The 18,163-nt window shown below is 32.0% G+C and overlaps 1 long non-coding RNA gene across 1 annotated transcript; it reads left to right on the forward strand.

Moving 5' to 3' along the window:
* The first annotated feature begins 398 nt into the window (after positions 1-398).
* Positions 399-15,355, forward strand: LOC147909093 (uncharacterized). The gene is made up of 2 exons (XR_015545781.1): positions 399-1,040; positions 1,164-15,355. It is a non-coding gene; the product is annotated as an uncharacterized LOC147909093 (long non-coding RNA).
* Positions 15,356-18,163: the final 2,808 nt, after the last annotated feature.

Genomic DNA, 18,163 nt, shown 5'->3' on the forward strand with positions numbered 1-18,163 from the left:
CTCGCACTAAACGAACGTTAGTAATGAAAAGAACGTGTGAGCTTATGTTTCTTCATTCGTAATTTGGTCGAAATTGATAAAAAAAGTATGGCGGACCGTGCGAACATTGACGCCGTAGTCAATTATATTAGAAACGTGAACGCGGAACAATTCGAAAATATTATAGACGAAATGTTCGAGGAAATTGATTTTAACGTAGATGAAAATTCCAACGATTCTGGTTACGTTAGTGATTTTAACGAACACGCTTTTTAAGGATGCGGTGAAAAAATTTAAACGTTGGTGCGAGCGAGAGCAACTTGATGGGAGCGAGAACTACAATCCGTATCTTAAAGGAGGTAAGATTATATTATAATATTATATTATATTTACAGTGAGTGAGAAACGCGTTGGTACGAGCGAGAGCGACAGGGGAAGAAACATATGTAAAAAACTGCGTGACGGATTTCGCTATCCTTTTTTTTATTACTTTTTTTGTTTATTAAACTAACAACGCAACGAAAACGTTGGTGCGAGCGAGAGCGACAAACGAAACGTAACGTTGGTGCGAGCGAGAGCGACGGTAAAAATGGAGGATCTTTAAAGGAGATAAGACTACATTATTATATTATATTATATTTACAGCGAGTGAGAAACCCGTTGGTGCGAGTGAGAGCGACGGCACGCACGCGGGAAGAAAAACGCGCGAATTCCCTCAGTCGCTCGCCCGCTCTCAAGCTCGCCGGATCGTCGTCGTCGCGACGCGTCACGCCGTGACGTCACCAGCTCACACACACATGCGCCCGTGGGAACGGGGGCCGGGGAGGAAAACGGCGAGAGATGGTGGGAGGCCATAGCAGCTCGCTCATTGGCTGCCCCCCCGCACCACAATATCCCTCTCGCCCAGTTTTCCCCCCGGCCCCTCACCCCGCGGCTTGCCCCATGGCTTAGAATATATATAGATATGCTACTCATAATTTTATAATACCACTGTAGTTCCATCCATGATTGCGTTTCAAGACTGAAAAGGACTTTATTGCGTGGCTTATAGAATTGTCTATGTACGTATGTATATAAATTCAAACCGAAATATTTAGGGAATAAGATCAGCTTTGATCGAATATAGGATTTTTTTTACTTAATTGATGAAATTAAAATTTATTGATGCTGTCGTGTATGTCAAGGGACGCGAGAAACGAACGTGGCTGCGGAACTTGCTTCTGGATGATGAGCGAGAACGCATGTACATTGAGACCCTGGATGCAGTTTACGACAGAACACATGGAATCTTTATCTAATCTAGATGTTACGTTAATATTATACGATGTGGACAACATGTTAAGAATTGCGCGTTACAAAATGTATTGAAAATATATAACTGGTGGTTGCAAAAGAATTTTTTAAATAAAAATACGTTAACGTATTTATTATGTATTTCCTTTTCCTTCCTTTGTAATGTATAAACGTATGTATAAACGTACGTATGTGCGTATAAACGTATGTATAAACGTATGTACGTATGTATAAACGTATGTATAAACGTATGTACGTATGTATAAACGTATGTATGTATAAACGTATGTATGTATGTACGTATATATAAACGTATGTACGTATGTATAAACGTATGTATGTGTGTATAAACGTATGTACGTATGTATAAACGTATGTATAAACGTATGTATAAACGTATGTATAAACGTATGTATAAACGTATGTATAAACGTATGTATAAATGTAGGTACGTATGTACGTATGTATGTACGTATGTACGTGTATAAACGTATGTATAAACGTATGTATGTGTGTATAAACGTATGTATAAACGTATGTACGTATGTATAAACGTATGTATAAACGTATGTATAAATTCGTGACAAAGAAAATACGTAGAAAGACTTGATAAAACGTGTCGCAACATGTTCGAAATTCTTGGAAATGGGGGGGGGGAGGACCTGTCTTCTCTTATCGATTCCAGAAGTATTACCATTTACACGGATGCAATCAGTTTACGATACCCGCTTGTACGAACGGCTGAAAAAATGTATGCTGAAGAGAGCAATGCATCGTACGATGTGAAGAAGGAATATAACATGTAAGTTTCAACGTTCTATACACAAAAGAAAGATTTTTTAACATTATGTATGTACACAGTACGGAACATCATGCGGTGCGTTTACTGAGCAGACGTTATGATCTGACGAATACGGGCTACAAATTTTTGGAAATTGGAATCAACGTTGGCCCACCGAGTTACGTGGAGATCGTCCTTGGAGATCATCGCGGACACGAACTATCGCTATCTCTCGAAACGTGGAAGAGCCTCTACGAGCAGCGAGGAAATATTTACAAGCTGTTTCGAAACGAATACAAGGATAATTTTATAAGCGTTGGACCGCTAATCGTCAGTGTTTTCATGTTGAACTATGCTACGGTCATACGTCTCGATTCTTCATCCGTACGCATTATGATGACCGAAATGACGCTACGCCGTATGTTTGACTTTAACGGGTGTATCGATGTAACGTTCGAACGATTAACTCGACTCGTCGATACGGTAGATACCAAGTATACGCGATTCTCCAACATCGCATCTGAGAACATTATATGTGATAGCGACACCTTCAATGGACATCATCTCATCGATTGCGAACTATTAGCTTTAGTTTTTAATAAGTACGAAAACCGATGTAATAAGATGTAAATAAAACATTTTTTGTTCGCCTTATTTTATGTGTATTGTCTTTTACTTCCCATCCTTTGCCTCGACGCGCCAGGAAAAACCATAAAAATTGAAAAAACTGTATCATACAAAAGAAACTCGTACTCTATTAATTCTTCCATCTTTTCTTCACTCATAGCACGCGCGCTCTATCTTTCTCTAACATGCAAGCCTTTATTATCGATGCATTTTTAAAGAAAAATATGTCATGGTCAAATTCAAACCTTTATTATCAATGCCTTTTTAAAGAAAAACATGGTCAAATTTTGATAACAAAAAAAGGAGCCCCTATTATGTAGGAAGTTGTGTAGGAGCCTTTCCCCCTCTTTCCCCCGCGTTAGGTATCCGCCGCGTCTACAAGTACTTCCCCGCACCCCGCATTCCCCTCTAGCCCCATGGCTTAGAACCCGCCTTATATACCTACTTACTCATACTTAGCTTTTTATGCAGATATAATATAGTATTATAATATTCACATTAGTGAATATTAGAATTATATTTATGTGCATTATGATGTACACACATTACAAACATAAAATATATTTCTAATTCATATTCACCTACGTGTGTAGCCATTTCATCTCTTTTTGTTACGTGTAACAAAAAGGTGTACTGATCCTCTTTTTTCTACGTTTAATAAAAAGAGATATGTTTTTTTATGATCAAATATATAGATATTAGTGATATATGCTTTTATATTTTCAATATCAGAATATACATACAACTAACATAAATCAAAGCTAACGAGAGTCAAACGCATATGATCAGACGTAACATCTTAAAAAAAATAATCAAATTACGAATTCTCTGATAAATCCGCATATACGCATTATATATATATATGGATATTCATGAAAAAGAATTACATTATGTATGTGCAATGTCGTATTCATTTATTGATACTATATTATTATTACCTAAAATGGCATTGGACATAAGGAAAAAGTGCTACTACGGCTTCGATATAACTATTAAAGTTAAAAATCTGTACTTTATGTATATTACAGATTTTTAATACTGGTAGTATATATTGGAACACGGCCTACACTGCATGTGTACATAATACAACTGTATTTCTAAGGTCCGATTCTACAAATATAAGATTAACTTCAATTACGGTTATTTTTTTCTCAATTCTAAAATTGGAAAATTTTCCAAAATAAATTTTACATTTGTGGAACCGACCCTAATACACGTTCCTGCTGAGATGGTAATATAGGAAACGGAATAAAAATATCGATAATTAATCGATCGAATTTCCTGCATGATCCTGCATGATATTAATTCAGAGAGCGTAAGCATCTTATACATTGGAAATAAAAACCTGTAATATCGACCTTGATTAACTTCAGCCTTCGCTCCAGCATCCCCTTAAGGTTTGTTCGCGTTGCATGCATGATGGAAGTTCAACTCTCTTCTACCATAGAGAAATCTGAAAGTGCACCTCATACGATAATGATTGATCCCTGATATGATTGATTACTAATATAAACTTTATTACTAATATAAACTTTCCATATATAAATATGATCTACAATATTTTGCGGCAAACTATAGCTAATATTTTTTTATCAGTTGTGCTATAATTTTATTTGGCTTTGTTAAGAATTTTGCTGGCGTAAGTAATTGGCCGGTTTTGACCGACAGGACTTTGCGACAATTCGGCTCCGATGGCGTAATCGGATACGTCCGTCGTTATTACAAATTCATGCGTAAAATTCGTAAGGTTCAGGTGGCGCGATCGTCCACTTCTTCTTTAATGTTTGAAATGCATTTTGTTGTCTATTCGAACTTTACTCCTTTTTTCGTAAGAGGTTTTATTATTTTAAAAAAGTCTTCTATAAATATATTATAATATCCTGCTAATCCGAGGAAAGATCGAAAGTTTTCTATTTTCCTTGGAGTAGAAAAATTATTTACAGCGCCTATTCTAGCAGGATCAGATCGAATTTCGTTGTTTTGTAATAATGTGTCCGAAATATGTTACTTCTTTCTTCAAGAACTCACACTTGTCTGGCTGAAGCTTTAAATTATTTTCGTATAGTCTTTGCAGTACTTCAATTAATCGTTTAATTTTATTATGCTCTTTTAAATTAAGTCCGTATATTACTATGTCATCTAAGTATACAAAGCATTTGAAGCCTTGTATCTTTATTAATATTGAATTCATAAGCCATTGAAAAGTAAAAGGCGCATTTTTTAATCCAACGGTGTTCTCATAGATTGAACTCATAGTGGTCATAGCAAGTAGAGAAGGCTATTTTGTGCTTATGATCCTCATGCATTGTGATCTAATAGTATCCCGAAGCTAAATCCAACGTTGAAAAATATTTCACATTTCTTAGTTGGTCGAGCATGTCTGTAATATTTAATGAGAAAGATTTGCCTATAGTGACGTCGTTAAGTTTTCAAAAATTTATCACAATTCTTATTTTTTACTTTTCAGATGTCTCAATTTCTTTTGGAATGATCAGTAAGACCGTGTTCCATTGACTCGTCGAATAACCTTCTCTTTGAGCATTTTCTTTTAAACAAAAGATTAATTCAAATTGGTCTCTCTTGAAATATTAAAACAAATAAAAAATAAAATGAAAAACGGGCAATTAAGAGCCTTAATACGCGGTAATTGGCAAATATTATAAACACATATATTGATCTATTACATAATATACAAATCTGAATGTTTCGGCTATATTCAAGCCATCTTCAGCAGTCTTCATAGTAATGTTCACAATCTAATATTCATAACATAGTATAAATCGAGTTCAGCAAGTAAGTCTCATAGATTATCATATCTGAAGTGTATGTAACCGTTAGCTGATTAGATAAGTGCGAGCTGAATAAGAAATAATATTATTAAAAAGACAATTACTAGAAAAGAAGCACGAAAAAGCACGTAAATACCGTCGTCAAGGCGAGGCGACAGAAACGAAGCGAGAGCAAAGAATCGCATACAATACCGACGAGGAAAAATGATCTAAAATTTCTAAAAAGACACGAGGCACGTGAGCATCAAATTTCACAAGTGACGTAAAATCCTATATGAACACTCGTTAAAGCTCGTAACACTTTTAGAAGAAACAAGAAACAAAATGAATTTTCTTTTTGACTTAGGAGTCACATTCACCTTGATAAAGGTGAGTGTGACTCCTAAGTCAAAGGGAATTTAACCCTTTCACTGCCAAATTAGGCTTTTTTCAGCAGATTTTTTTGAAACTTTGTTTACCTACGTTTTTTGATTCACTAATTTTGAATCTGAAGTCAGATTTTGCAAATTCCAAATTCAATCTATCTTAATTGATGGGTTCGTTTCTTTTCTGTTCATCCATGCAGTGACTAGCATTCATTTCTCCTATGCCCTATCATTTTACAATAAGTCCAGAATTTTTCAAGTAATATTTATCTGTTGGGTTCTCGATTCTAAGGTAAGGTAAATCCGTTTGCGACTAGTGTGACTGTAATGTCCCGTTTTTCCGCACTTATGACATTGCGATTGAATTTCGGTTACTATGAATTGGACTATTATTTCTTTTACTCCTTCGCGCTTACAGCGTTAATTGCCTCTTTTAGGCTATTATATTTTTTAGAACGATCATCTTGTTTTCTTTACACAATCCTAATTCAAAATTCAATAAAGCCTGATCTTGCATGGTCTCTAGTATAGTACGCTTTTGTTCAACGGTGTGATTCCGTTTCTCGGTTAACGACTCGTATAGTTAAAGTATCTACGCGTCGAGCGAATGAATGTGCGCTTTTAGCGGACTTCTTTTAACGCGTTACTTGAGTTGTATGACGTTCCTCTTTTCCCGAGATAATTTATCTCTAACTCTCATTTTAATTGTTCGAAATCGCTTCTTGTTTGGAAGTTTAACAGTAACTTTTCTTTGTATTTAAAATCTTTTCTAATAACGCGAATTTTTTTAGCGAAGTTTATCTTTTCTATTGCATATGTACTTGCGCTATTAAATTTTTATAATTTCTGTCAAGAATGACCGTCTTCGGGTATTAAATTTCAAGCCTTTTTTATTCTTAAATATCCTATGGCTCTATGCGTCTGGTTTCTGTAATATCTATGAGTGTCCATTCATATATAATATTTAATGATCTCGCCTTTTTTTCTTCGTGTTCGTATTGTCTAATTTCTTATATTGCTTATACTGTCTTGTAATTGCACCTTATCTAATAATTTCTTTCAGCTTGCTCGTTTTGGTTCTCTGGTTGTTTTTGTGATTGTTCTATCAATGCTCTGAATCGATTGATTTCAGTGTCTATTTCAACACCTGTTGCTGGTTGTTTATTACTTGGCTCTGCGCGCGACGTGTCCGATACTCGACATTTCCATATGTGTATTATCTCGCGGTATCAAATAAATTATTCTCGTATGAAATTAACATATATGAGGATGTTTGTCTGTGTACGTCTCTAATTTCATTCAAATTGTTTTTCGTAGCGTTTATCTAAGTTTATTTGAAATATCTGTCATCCAAATCTACTATAAGAAATGTTCCCCGCATCGTGATTAAAATGAAATTCTGCGTCAGATGAACTATCGTCCGAATAATATTCGTCCATATTACAGAGGTTTTCGTGAATATCTCGTATCGCTTCTTCTGCGATATGCATGAGGCTTAAAGAGCTAATTCTGCTTCTTCGCTCGATTTGTTCGCTATATACTTGCGACACAAAGGATGTGTTTCTACGATTTGCGTTCTCTGACATGTAGTCAATTATAACTATAAAAATTTCGGTTTCGGACTTACATCAATGTTGCTAAACGCATATTGCTTGCGATGATTCGCCGTTGCTCGCCGCATAATGCTTTAATTGCGTTACAGTTGTAATAGATCAATGCTTCCTCTTTGAGTTACTCGGCTGCTATGTAAACGACTCAGTTTGGGGATCTTGTCTCGACTGCCAATTCGCCGTTGCAAATCCACTTGCTTTGTTGTAAATGCTGCTGTTATTCCAGTCCCCAAGGTAAATTTTATAACGATTGCGGATTTCATCGTTGCAGTTTTCATCAAATATATTATGCCAAGGAGCTGAGAGCAACGAATTTAGGATTCGCAGGGACATCGCGATCAGAGCGAATAGACTTTACGCACATTTTTTCAAAATCTCAAAATAGTTTATTAATAAAGTTTATTAATTTATAGTTTATTAATTTATAGTTTATTAATTTAGCGCCATAACTTTACTTTTGTCTTCAATTACTTAATTATTTTCTTCAACTCGTTACTCAAACTTTAGATAAACGGAATTTGGAGTGTTTTCGTGAGAATCCAAACTGTGAGCGAGCGAGCTTCGAATCGATGCTCCAATCCGATTATATCTTCTCCTGGTTTCCGCGTGTCCATCTGACGAGGCGCTTCTCGTCAGTTTTCTCAATATTCTTCCGAAGTCAGAAATGTCGCTCGGAAACATGTCGCGAAAATATTATATTTCTTAATTAAAACATTATCAAACGTGATGTTTTAATTAAACTTTTATTTATTTATTTTTACATTTATTATTACAGTGTTACGACGTTTGTAATAGGATATTTACAAAGTTCCGGCCCAACAAAATATCTCAAAAAATATAATTTTTTTATGAAAAAAATATATGAGATGAAAGTTTGAAGCTTAAAAATGTCTCTATTTACTCCTTTTATCAGTTTAACCTTCGGTTATGTCTCTAGGGTCAAGCAAAGATTACCTTGAATTTTTTAAATTGAATCTTACTTTTATCGTACGTATTTAGTCAATATAATTTTAGTATATTAATTAATATAAAATGTATATTATTATATATTTATATTGTTTTTTATTATGATTTACGTAATTTTATATACGCATATACGCATTGATATTATGACATAATGTTTAAAAGAAACTGTAAATAAACGCATATTAATCAGTGAACTTTATAGCGAATTCGATTGCATTCACTCAGTGTACACTATTGCAGATTAAATCGTCGTACACAACTTGACGTAAAAATATTGTGTTTAATATAAATACAAAAACGGATTAATTTATGAAATCTCCAATATATTTTATTTGCTATTAAGTAAAATCTATATATTTTATAATTCAAAATACTATACATTTCACTACCCACATTAAATCAATGCACAATGGCTTTAATAGGTAATAGTGCGCACTAGTGCGTCCAATCGAATTCTCTATTTGCAACTAAACTCCGATCTACATAAGAACGCGAGTCACAGGTCGCAAGTATTGCATCAGCCAATCTCGAAGCGTCACTTTTAAAATTGGCGCATTGGATTAGCTAACGCAACGATCAGTGTCTTATGCAGATTGGACTTAAGACAGGTGTATATACACAAAAATTTAATTTCTGTGATCTTGCTTCGTTAGCTTGCTTCGTTAGTTTTTATATTAAAAACTTCGATAATTTCGAAATGGCTGACGTAATGTGAAAATGATTACAGCATTTTGAAGGTCTCAAGGTCACGGTTACAAAAATATAAAAAATGAATCTCATTTAAGAAATTCAAAATGACTTTCGCCTAACCTTGGCAATGTAACACAAGGAGATAAAAGAAGTAAATAAATTTTTTATGCCTTAAAACTGTCATCTCAAATATTTTTTTCACAGAAAGTATATTTCTTAAGGTATTATACAGGGACGGAATTTTTGTTACTCTGTATCTATCTGTAGTACTCGACTCGAGATTATATAACTTAAATTATAATATATATCTTAATCGACACTATATGACTTAAAATATGTAAGAAAACATGAAAGTAAATTATTTGCTTATCTAAGCAAATTATTTCCGGGAGTTTTAACTGTTCCACTTTTTTTCATTTTCATTCTTTTTCCCGCGTAATTTTCATGATAATTTTCTACAATACGTACAAATATGTGAGATCTATTCGTTCCCCTCAGTTCTCAAAATTTATTTGCATACTCTTCTTTCGATTTATAGTGTTTTGAGACAGTCAATGAATAATTGCATAGTTGTAATGTATTAAAAAGAAGAACAAATTTCCGAGCTTGAAAACTTGAAAATTTGAAAACAAATTGCAAAATATATGTACATGAAATCATTAACTCAATCTATAGAGTATAGACTGACTCGCGCTTGTGATTACACAACATAACATATAACCAAAATTTTAACAATTTCACGGGTACACACATATATGTACACGCATGGTGTATGCATACGCGTGTATGAATACTTGTTGGTGATACGCTGACATGCGTAAAAACTTATTGATCTTACCTTGTGTTGAAATCCCAGTATAGATACTTCCCATAATCATTCCGTCAGTATAGGAATGGAATTCCGTGATATTTATATTATAAAAAAGTTACTCTTCCAATATCAACTTTGTTATTATCAGTACATAGAACAAAAAATTTTATATTCGTGTAGATATAATTGCCTTCGTAACCATTCAACAGTTATGGGAATCATATTTAACAAACGATTATTGACATCAAAATTAAATAATAAACAGAAATTTAATCTTGTCGCTATCGATTCTTTTTTGAAAAAAGGAGGAGAGTATATAAGGAACGCTAGAATCTAATAATTGAAATTTGATGATACAAATGTTAATGAAAACACAATTGCACGACACGATGATATGACTATGATTTTGGCGAGCGCGAAAATGATAAATGTTTTCAAGGATCCCGATTGATCACGTTACGATTAGACACCGCTTAACTTGACACGCACAATTGGATAATACATAATGAATAATACATGATTATTGGACATCACATAATTCGACATCGCGCAATTTGACATCGCATGATTGGGCACCGTGTGATTGGATATCGCACGATTGGACACTTCTCGCAAACATAAATTCTCTGTTTTAAAATACAAATTCTCTTATTTAAAAGCACAAATTCTTTGCTGTAAGTACACAAAAATTATATGAAAAAATAATTTATGTTTTTAAAACGGAGAATTGTGCGGTATCAAATTATGCGGTATCGAATTGTACGTTGTCAATTGAATCCGTGAATTGTATCGCATTGTGCAATGTCGAATTGTGCAGTATTGAATTATGCAGTGTTGAATTGTGCGATGTCCAATTGTTCCGTGTCTAATCGTAACATGTCCAATTGAGCGTTAACTATCAAAAGACAGAACGCGGTGTGTATCGAGAGTGACGATCATGCACAACTTATACATACAATAGTTACACTCTAAAAAGTGTTAGATTCCGTAACTTTTAACGATAGTGACGATATCATTATAGTGTCGTTGCGCAGATATTTCATATGGTAAAAAAACTGCGCAACGACACATAATAATAACGACATTGTTAAAAGTTACAGAATAGGGCATACCCCTAGTATGGATTTAACATCCGGTGTACAATTCTTCCCATATTGGTAAATTAACATCAGCTAAATTAACATCAGCGTGATGTACATTTGAAATCCCTGGTTTTTATAATATAAACTTTATATCAACACCATCATGGTATGGATTTAATACCGTGAGAGTGTAAATTTAAAATCCATAGTGTTAAATCCACATTCATTTGACACCAACACATTTCACACTGCTATTTCTTAGAATGTAATCGATAAATTTGAACTTTATGAAACAGAATACGAGAACAATAATATGAATACGCGCGTTCCTCCGACACAGAAATCTGGGGCTTTACAATAATGAATAGTTTGTTTCGCCATTGGATCCTCCTCTACTCAGACTGGCCGCGACGCTTCACGGTGCTTTTCGGCTCTGTGTTCCGCGTCTTCGAAGCACTCCTCGGGATCAATTACAACACAATAAATGTCAGGTAGATCATATCGGAAGCACGTCATTGACCGCGATCTCACGTGATAGACTGTATTGATTCCTAATTCATTCGCGGTGATTAGACGAACCCTGCGACTAGCGAATTAATAATCGCGCAGAGCATCCCGAGTGGATAGTTTTTGAGAGTTTTTCTATCGCTCGGAGATCGTTCTATTTCTATGTTTTCTTATTTATTTTTTTTTCGTAGAAACCGAAAATTATTATAATAATGCTAGACTTAAAAAAAAATTAGTACATCGAAATGAAATGAATAATATTCTTACTCGCATCGTTATAAAACAATTTAGTTATATTTCAATAATTTATTTATGAAATTTATTCCAAATTGAATCGAATGGAAATAATATTGCACCACAAACGTTCGTTAGATTATATTTTTTATTTGTCTACATACATACATGTATCTCGATACTATTTCCTCCACTTTAAACGATGCGCGCGCGCGCATCATAGTCATGTTTACCAACGGACGAAAAAAACGTGTCATATCATAAAAGATAAGAAATTAAAGTTGATCTATATTAACGGAAATAATGCATAAACTAATTTTGATAGAAATGAAAATGGATATTGTACATTAACTTATTCTTTATTTTTTGCTGGTTTTAAGGGGATACTGGAGTGTGCTGTTTTAATTATTAAAGACTCTTTTCTCTTAATTGTATTTATGGATTGAAAAATCCTTCTCGCAATTAAAATATCGACAACGCAATTCGCCAGTTACAATTGAATACGAAAATCGAAAGAAAATTGAAGATTTACAGTTTTGTTATCGGTTTCTGTAGTCACACGTCACAATATATATTGCATATAAGAGTTTCAGATCTTGCGCGTTTATAAAAAGTAGCTGGCGAATTGCAGAAAACCTGAAAGAACAATCCTTTTAGAAACGAGATAGGTGTTTTAGTATAAGAGGAAAGAGTCTCCGAAGATTTCGTTTGTATATTACGAGTGAAATTAACGTGAAGCCATGAAACCGAGCAGTATTTTAGTTCCGCGATATTCCGACAGCGGCGTTATCATGAAAAGTGCGTCGCTCGAATCATAGAAATGATCTGAATTATCGACGTATTCAGGCCCATATCAATAAATGTTCTTACGTACCCTAATCAAAGTTTTTTCTTTTGAGAGAAAAAATAATAAAATAAATATGATATTAGTTATTTAAATTTTGTTGAAATAATTTCTTCATAAACCCATATTATTTACATATGAATACAAATGAAGATAATTATTTTAATTGAACTGTTCTGTCTTTTACATACATTTTATTTAGTAAATTATTGATGCATATATATAAAATAACTATATATATATATATACATGTGTGTATCTATGTGTGTATGTGTGTGTGTGTGTGTGTGTGTGTGTGTGTGTGTGTGTGTGTATATATATATATATATACAGTACCGGCAAAAATTATATCACCTTTTGGTTTTTTGAGTATAACTTTCGTCAAAGAGTATCAAATACGCTTAAAATTTTACAGTTGATGCACTTTGTACATGACGTGTAATGAAATTTGACGATGCGGCAGCAATTCATAGCGCAATTCGATCAATTTGGCTGTGGCAACTGCGAAAGAGTGAGCCGATGCATTGTCCTGCGGCACCCAGGCCGACAGCTTTTTCATTTTTAAGTTATCACGCAAAATATTTAATGCCGTTCCATACGACACGTCTACGGCCTCTGCTACTTTCGTTCGGCGATCAGCGAGAATCATGTCGTGGATTTTGTCAACGATTTCCTTAGTAACCATGTCTGCCGGGCGGCCTGGGCGCTCCTCATCAAAAACAGACGAACGACCACGTTTGAATTCATTGAACTAACATCAAATACGCTTACTGCGAATTGCTGTCAAATCAAGACTATTGCATGGATCATTCTGAAATTTTATATAGCGTCGTTTGAAAGATGGTAGCACACGAGTGTAATGCCAACTTGCATCAGCAACGTCGCCTGTCTTGAAACACGGGTACTTATTAATTTGCCCTCATATGTATAGCTACATGTTACATCCTGATAAAATGACATTGTATGACAGGAAAAATGCTGTTAGGGCCATATATTAATGTACACTGTCAATACTGAAAATCTATAGTTACATATTTTCAGTACTCACAGTCAATATCAGTACATAGTAATAGTATCACTTTTTCCTATGATCAATATCATTTTAGGATCATGATGTAACATGTATTATTGTCAATATATGGACACGTGCATATATATGTATATATACATATATATATATATATATATATGGATATTCATGCAAATATTCTCTATGTCCATTTTTATGCAATATTAAAATTTTATATTATAATATATAATGTGTATAATGATATGTACAATTTAATTCTAACGTTGTATATAAAAAGACATTCATGAATACGAATTACAATTACATTTTATGTGTATTATAATGTATGTGTACACACACAATGACACAAAAAATATTATTCTATTATTGACATATTAGTGAAGACATATAAACATGTTAGTGAATTAATGATATATGCAATATTAAAATTACATTTTGAGTACATTATTGTGTATATACATTATAACACATATAAAATATAATTTATATTCACTAATAATGTTTTTTTATGTTATAACAATGTTAGAATTATTATAATATACATACAATTTTCTATATTAGATATATAAGTCGATATGTTAGTAATGTAAGTACTATTAGTATCTATCTGTTTTTATTAGACAAAGCAAAAAGAGTACATTATGTATCATATGTGCAATGTCGTATTTATTTATTGATAATATATTATCGTAACCTAAAATGGCATTGGACAGAAAAAAGCTATTACGGCTTCGTATCGATATAACTAATTAATTAAAAATCTGTACTTTATGTATATTACAGACTTTTAGTACTAGTGATATATATTGGAACACGGCCTACATTGCATGTGTACATAATACAACTGTATTTCTAAGGCCCGATTTTGCAAATATAAGATTAACTTCAATTCCGATTTATTTTTTTCTCAATTCTAAAATTGGAAAATTTTCCAAAATAAAATAAATCTTACATTTGTGGGACCGAGCCTAATACATGTTTTCGTCCCTGATAAAGTGGTAATGTAGGAAATCGAACAAAAATGTCGATAATCGATCGAATTTCCTGCATGATCATATTAATTCAAAGGACGTAAGCATCTTATACATTGGAAATGAAAATCTGTAATATCGACCTTGATTAAGTTCTGCCGTCGCTCCAACATCCCCTTAAGATGTAAAATTAAAAAATAAAGTACGATTCATGATTCTTTTCTTATCTCTTTTTTTTAAGTCAACACCTACATACAAATAATTGTATGTGCACTTCCGACGCGAAAAAATTATTTTTACACGCGGTCGGCCAACTCTTTTTGTATGCCTTTAGGAAGAGTTTGTGTGAAACATATTATTAGATAAAGTTTTAAAAAAGAAATAAATATACAGTATTTTAACATTTCTTATGATTTAAAAAAAAGATCGAAAACAGCTGTTTCTGCAACAATAGACACAGCGTTATAATCTATTTGCAATTCCAAACAAAAACAAGAAACTGAATTGCAAAAGAGTGCTGAAATATGTTAAAACCACTAACAATGAGTTTTATCTAATAGAGTAATTATTAGATTATATTTTCATTTGAAATTTTAAAGTTGACCTCGATTATACTTATTTCTGGCTTAATCCGGAAAATGATACTAATTCTAAAAATATTTTAGCATTTGATAATAAATATTTTTTCCTAACTTCTATAACACATTTTCAAAAGGAAAAAAGAGTAGCAAGAATATTTTAATACTTTGTATATATTCAAATTTTTATGAAAACAAGTAACCTTCTGCAGTATATTATTTGAATATAATGTTGATGTTTCAGAAATATGTCTACAATATTTCAGGATCATTGCAGAAATATTATAAAATATATTAATTATAAGAATTCAAACCTATAACAGTCAAAGATAGATCTTTAATGCTTAAAATAATTCAATGTGAATTATATATATACTGTACATGTATATATATAAAAAATTTTTAGCTATTTAAACTGAGCGCCGAATTGGTTTTCAGACTTACAAACGCAATTAAACTACTGGAATAATATCACAAATTAAATTAATTTGACAAGCAACTTTTGATGTTCAATTCCATATCATATTAAAAGGATGTTAATGTGCTAAAAAACTTTAAATAAATTTATTGTGAAAAATATTACCTCGGCCAGGACTTGAACCCGGATCTTTTGTATTCCGTATCAGCGTCATAAGCCATTAAACTACCGAGGTCTTGCTCAAGCTGTCACTCAAAGCCTCGGTGGTCTAATGACTTAGGACACTTGTACGGAATACAAAAGATCCGGGTTCAAGTCCTGACCGAAGTAATATTTATCGCAATAAATTTATTTAAAGTTTTTCAGTACATTAACGTCTTTTTAATGATACCAGATTGAATATTAAAATTAATTATTTGCTTGTCAATTTAATATAATTTGTGACATTATTCCAATAGTTTAATTGCGTTTGTAAGTCCGGTAAATCAATTCGGCGCGCAATTTAAATAGCTAAAAATTTGATATGTATGTACATATATAATATATATATATATATATATATATATATATATATATATATATAATTCACATTGAATTATTTTAAGCATTAAAGATCTAATTTCGACCGTTATAGGCTTGGATATTTTTACTTACAGCTAGTATTTATTACATTACAGTCTTAACAAAATCATTTATTATTATAAAATATCTTTCAAAAAAGTTCATAGGAATGTTGTTGCAAGCTTTTAAGAAAAAAAAAACATTTTATAAAATATTTCAAGTTTGCAAAATAATGTTGCATTATTAAAATTGTATTTCATGCTGTAATATTTCCTACAAGAATTCATTCCATAAAGGTATACTTTCCATGATAACGGATGCATATATTTGATAGAATTCGCTGTGAATATGAAGGATACACGATATGGCTAGCTAACAAAATGATCGGCGAATTTAAACACAAACTGGAATCATCGAACGCGGATACTTTACGAATCTCTGGTGACGTTGTACTTTATCAACTTAGTATGAGTTACACTTAAAGAATTGATGAATTACGAACGACATTTGATAATTAAGTAAAGAAGATGAATGTTAGAATACAGAAGTTGGTGAGATTTGATGCTTTGTAAATTATTTTCAAACATGTAAAACGCAAAATATATGATATATGATAACATTTTCGATAAAAGCTAGACCTAGTAATACCAAAACCCTGCTTAAAAAGTCCGATAGAATCAGATAGGGAAAAACTTTATTTGATGAATCGTGTTTTTGTTTCGTAAATTTTAGATTACTTATCTGAAATATCTGATAGATTTTCCATATTTCTCTATCCTTTTTGTCATATAGCTTATATATCGTTTTCAATCAATTTCTATCTGGTCATGTTTTATCATAATTAATAGTATTGTATCGTTTTAATCGTAAATTTCATATTATTTTTTAAAAAAGCTTTTTATAATAATTAAAATACAGTTATTATTTTCTATTATTCATTGGTAGAATTAATTTATATTTTCATATGCAATTTATTAATTACAATTATGCATCGGAAATTTACAATTTTTGAAAACGTATATTGGAATCGACGGGATTCGAACCTAAGACCTACGGGGTGATAGTTTAGCTCTAACTCTGAGCTATAATCGCATGTCTGGATACTTTAGCATATGATAGTAGAAACAATGTGTTATATATAGACATTTCTGGATTAAGTTACATAGATTCTTATAAATATTATATCACTTTTATCATATACTTTAAGTATCGTTTTTAATCTCAAATTTTAGATTATTTGCCTGATATAAATTTTCTATGTTTCTCTATCATTTTCATCATATAGCTAATTATCGTCTTTAAACAATTTCTATCTGGTCACGTTTTATGAAAATTAATAATTAATAACATCCTATCGTGTTTTTGAATTGTAAATTTCAGATTACTTATCTAAAATATTTGATAGAGTTTCTATACTTCTGTATCATTTTCGTCAACTCAGATATCGTTTTCAATCAATTTCTATCTGACCATGTTCTATCAAAATTAATAATATTCTTTCGTGTTTTTGCTTTGTAAATTTTAGAATTTGAAATTTAATCTTAAATTTTATAATCTGAAATTTACGATTAAAGATATGATAGAATATTATTAATTTTGATAAAACACACGACTAAAATAATTGATTAAAACCGACATTTAAGTCATAATAAAAATAACAGAAATACAGAAATAAAGAAAATATGTTACGTACTTTAAACGAATTATCTGAAATTTATGATTCAAAAACATGATAGCATATTATTAATTTTAATACAAACCATGACCAAATAGAAATAGATTCAAAACAGTATCTATATGACGAAAACGATAGACAAATACAGAAAATTTATTTAATATAGCAGATAAGTAATGTAAAATTTATGATTAAAAACGATATTTAAGCTATATAATAAAAACGATATAATGTTTATGAGAAACTATATAATTTAATTAATTTTAAGATTTAAGAAATAAACAAAAGAATATTTATATGAATCTATTGTATATAACTTAACCTGAAAACGCGCGCGCGCGTCTTCTATATA

This window comes from Acromyrmex echinatior, chromosome 7 (assembly GCF_024713525.1).
Source record: "Acromyrmex echinatior isolate Ae372 chromosome 7, ASM2471352v2, whole genome shotgun sequence".
In the NCBI taxonomy this organism is placed as follows: domain Eukaryota; kingdom Metazoa; phylum Arthropoda; class Insecta; order Hymenoptera; family Formicidae; genus Acromyrmex; species Acromyrmex echinatior.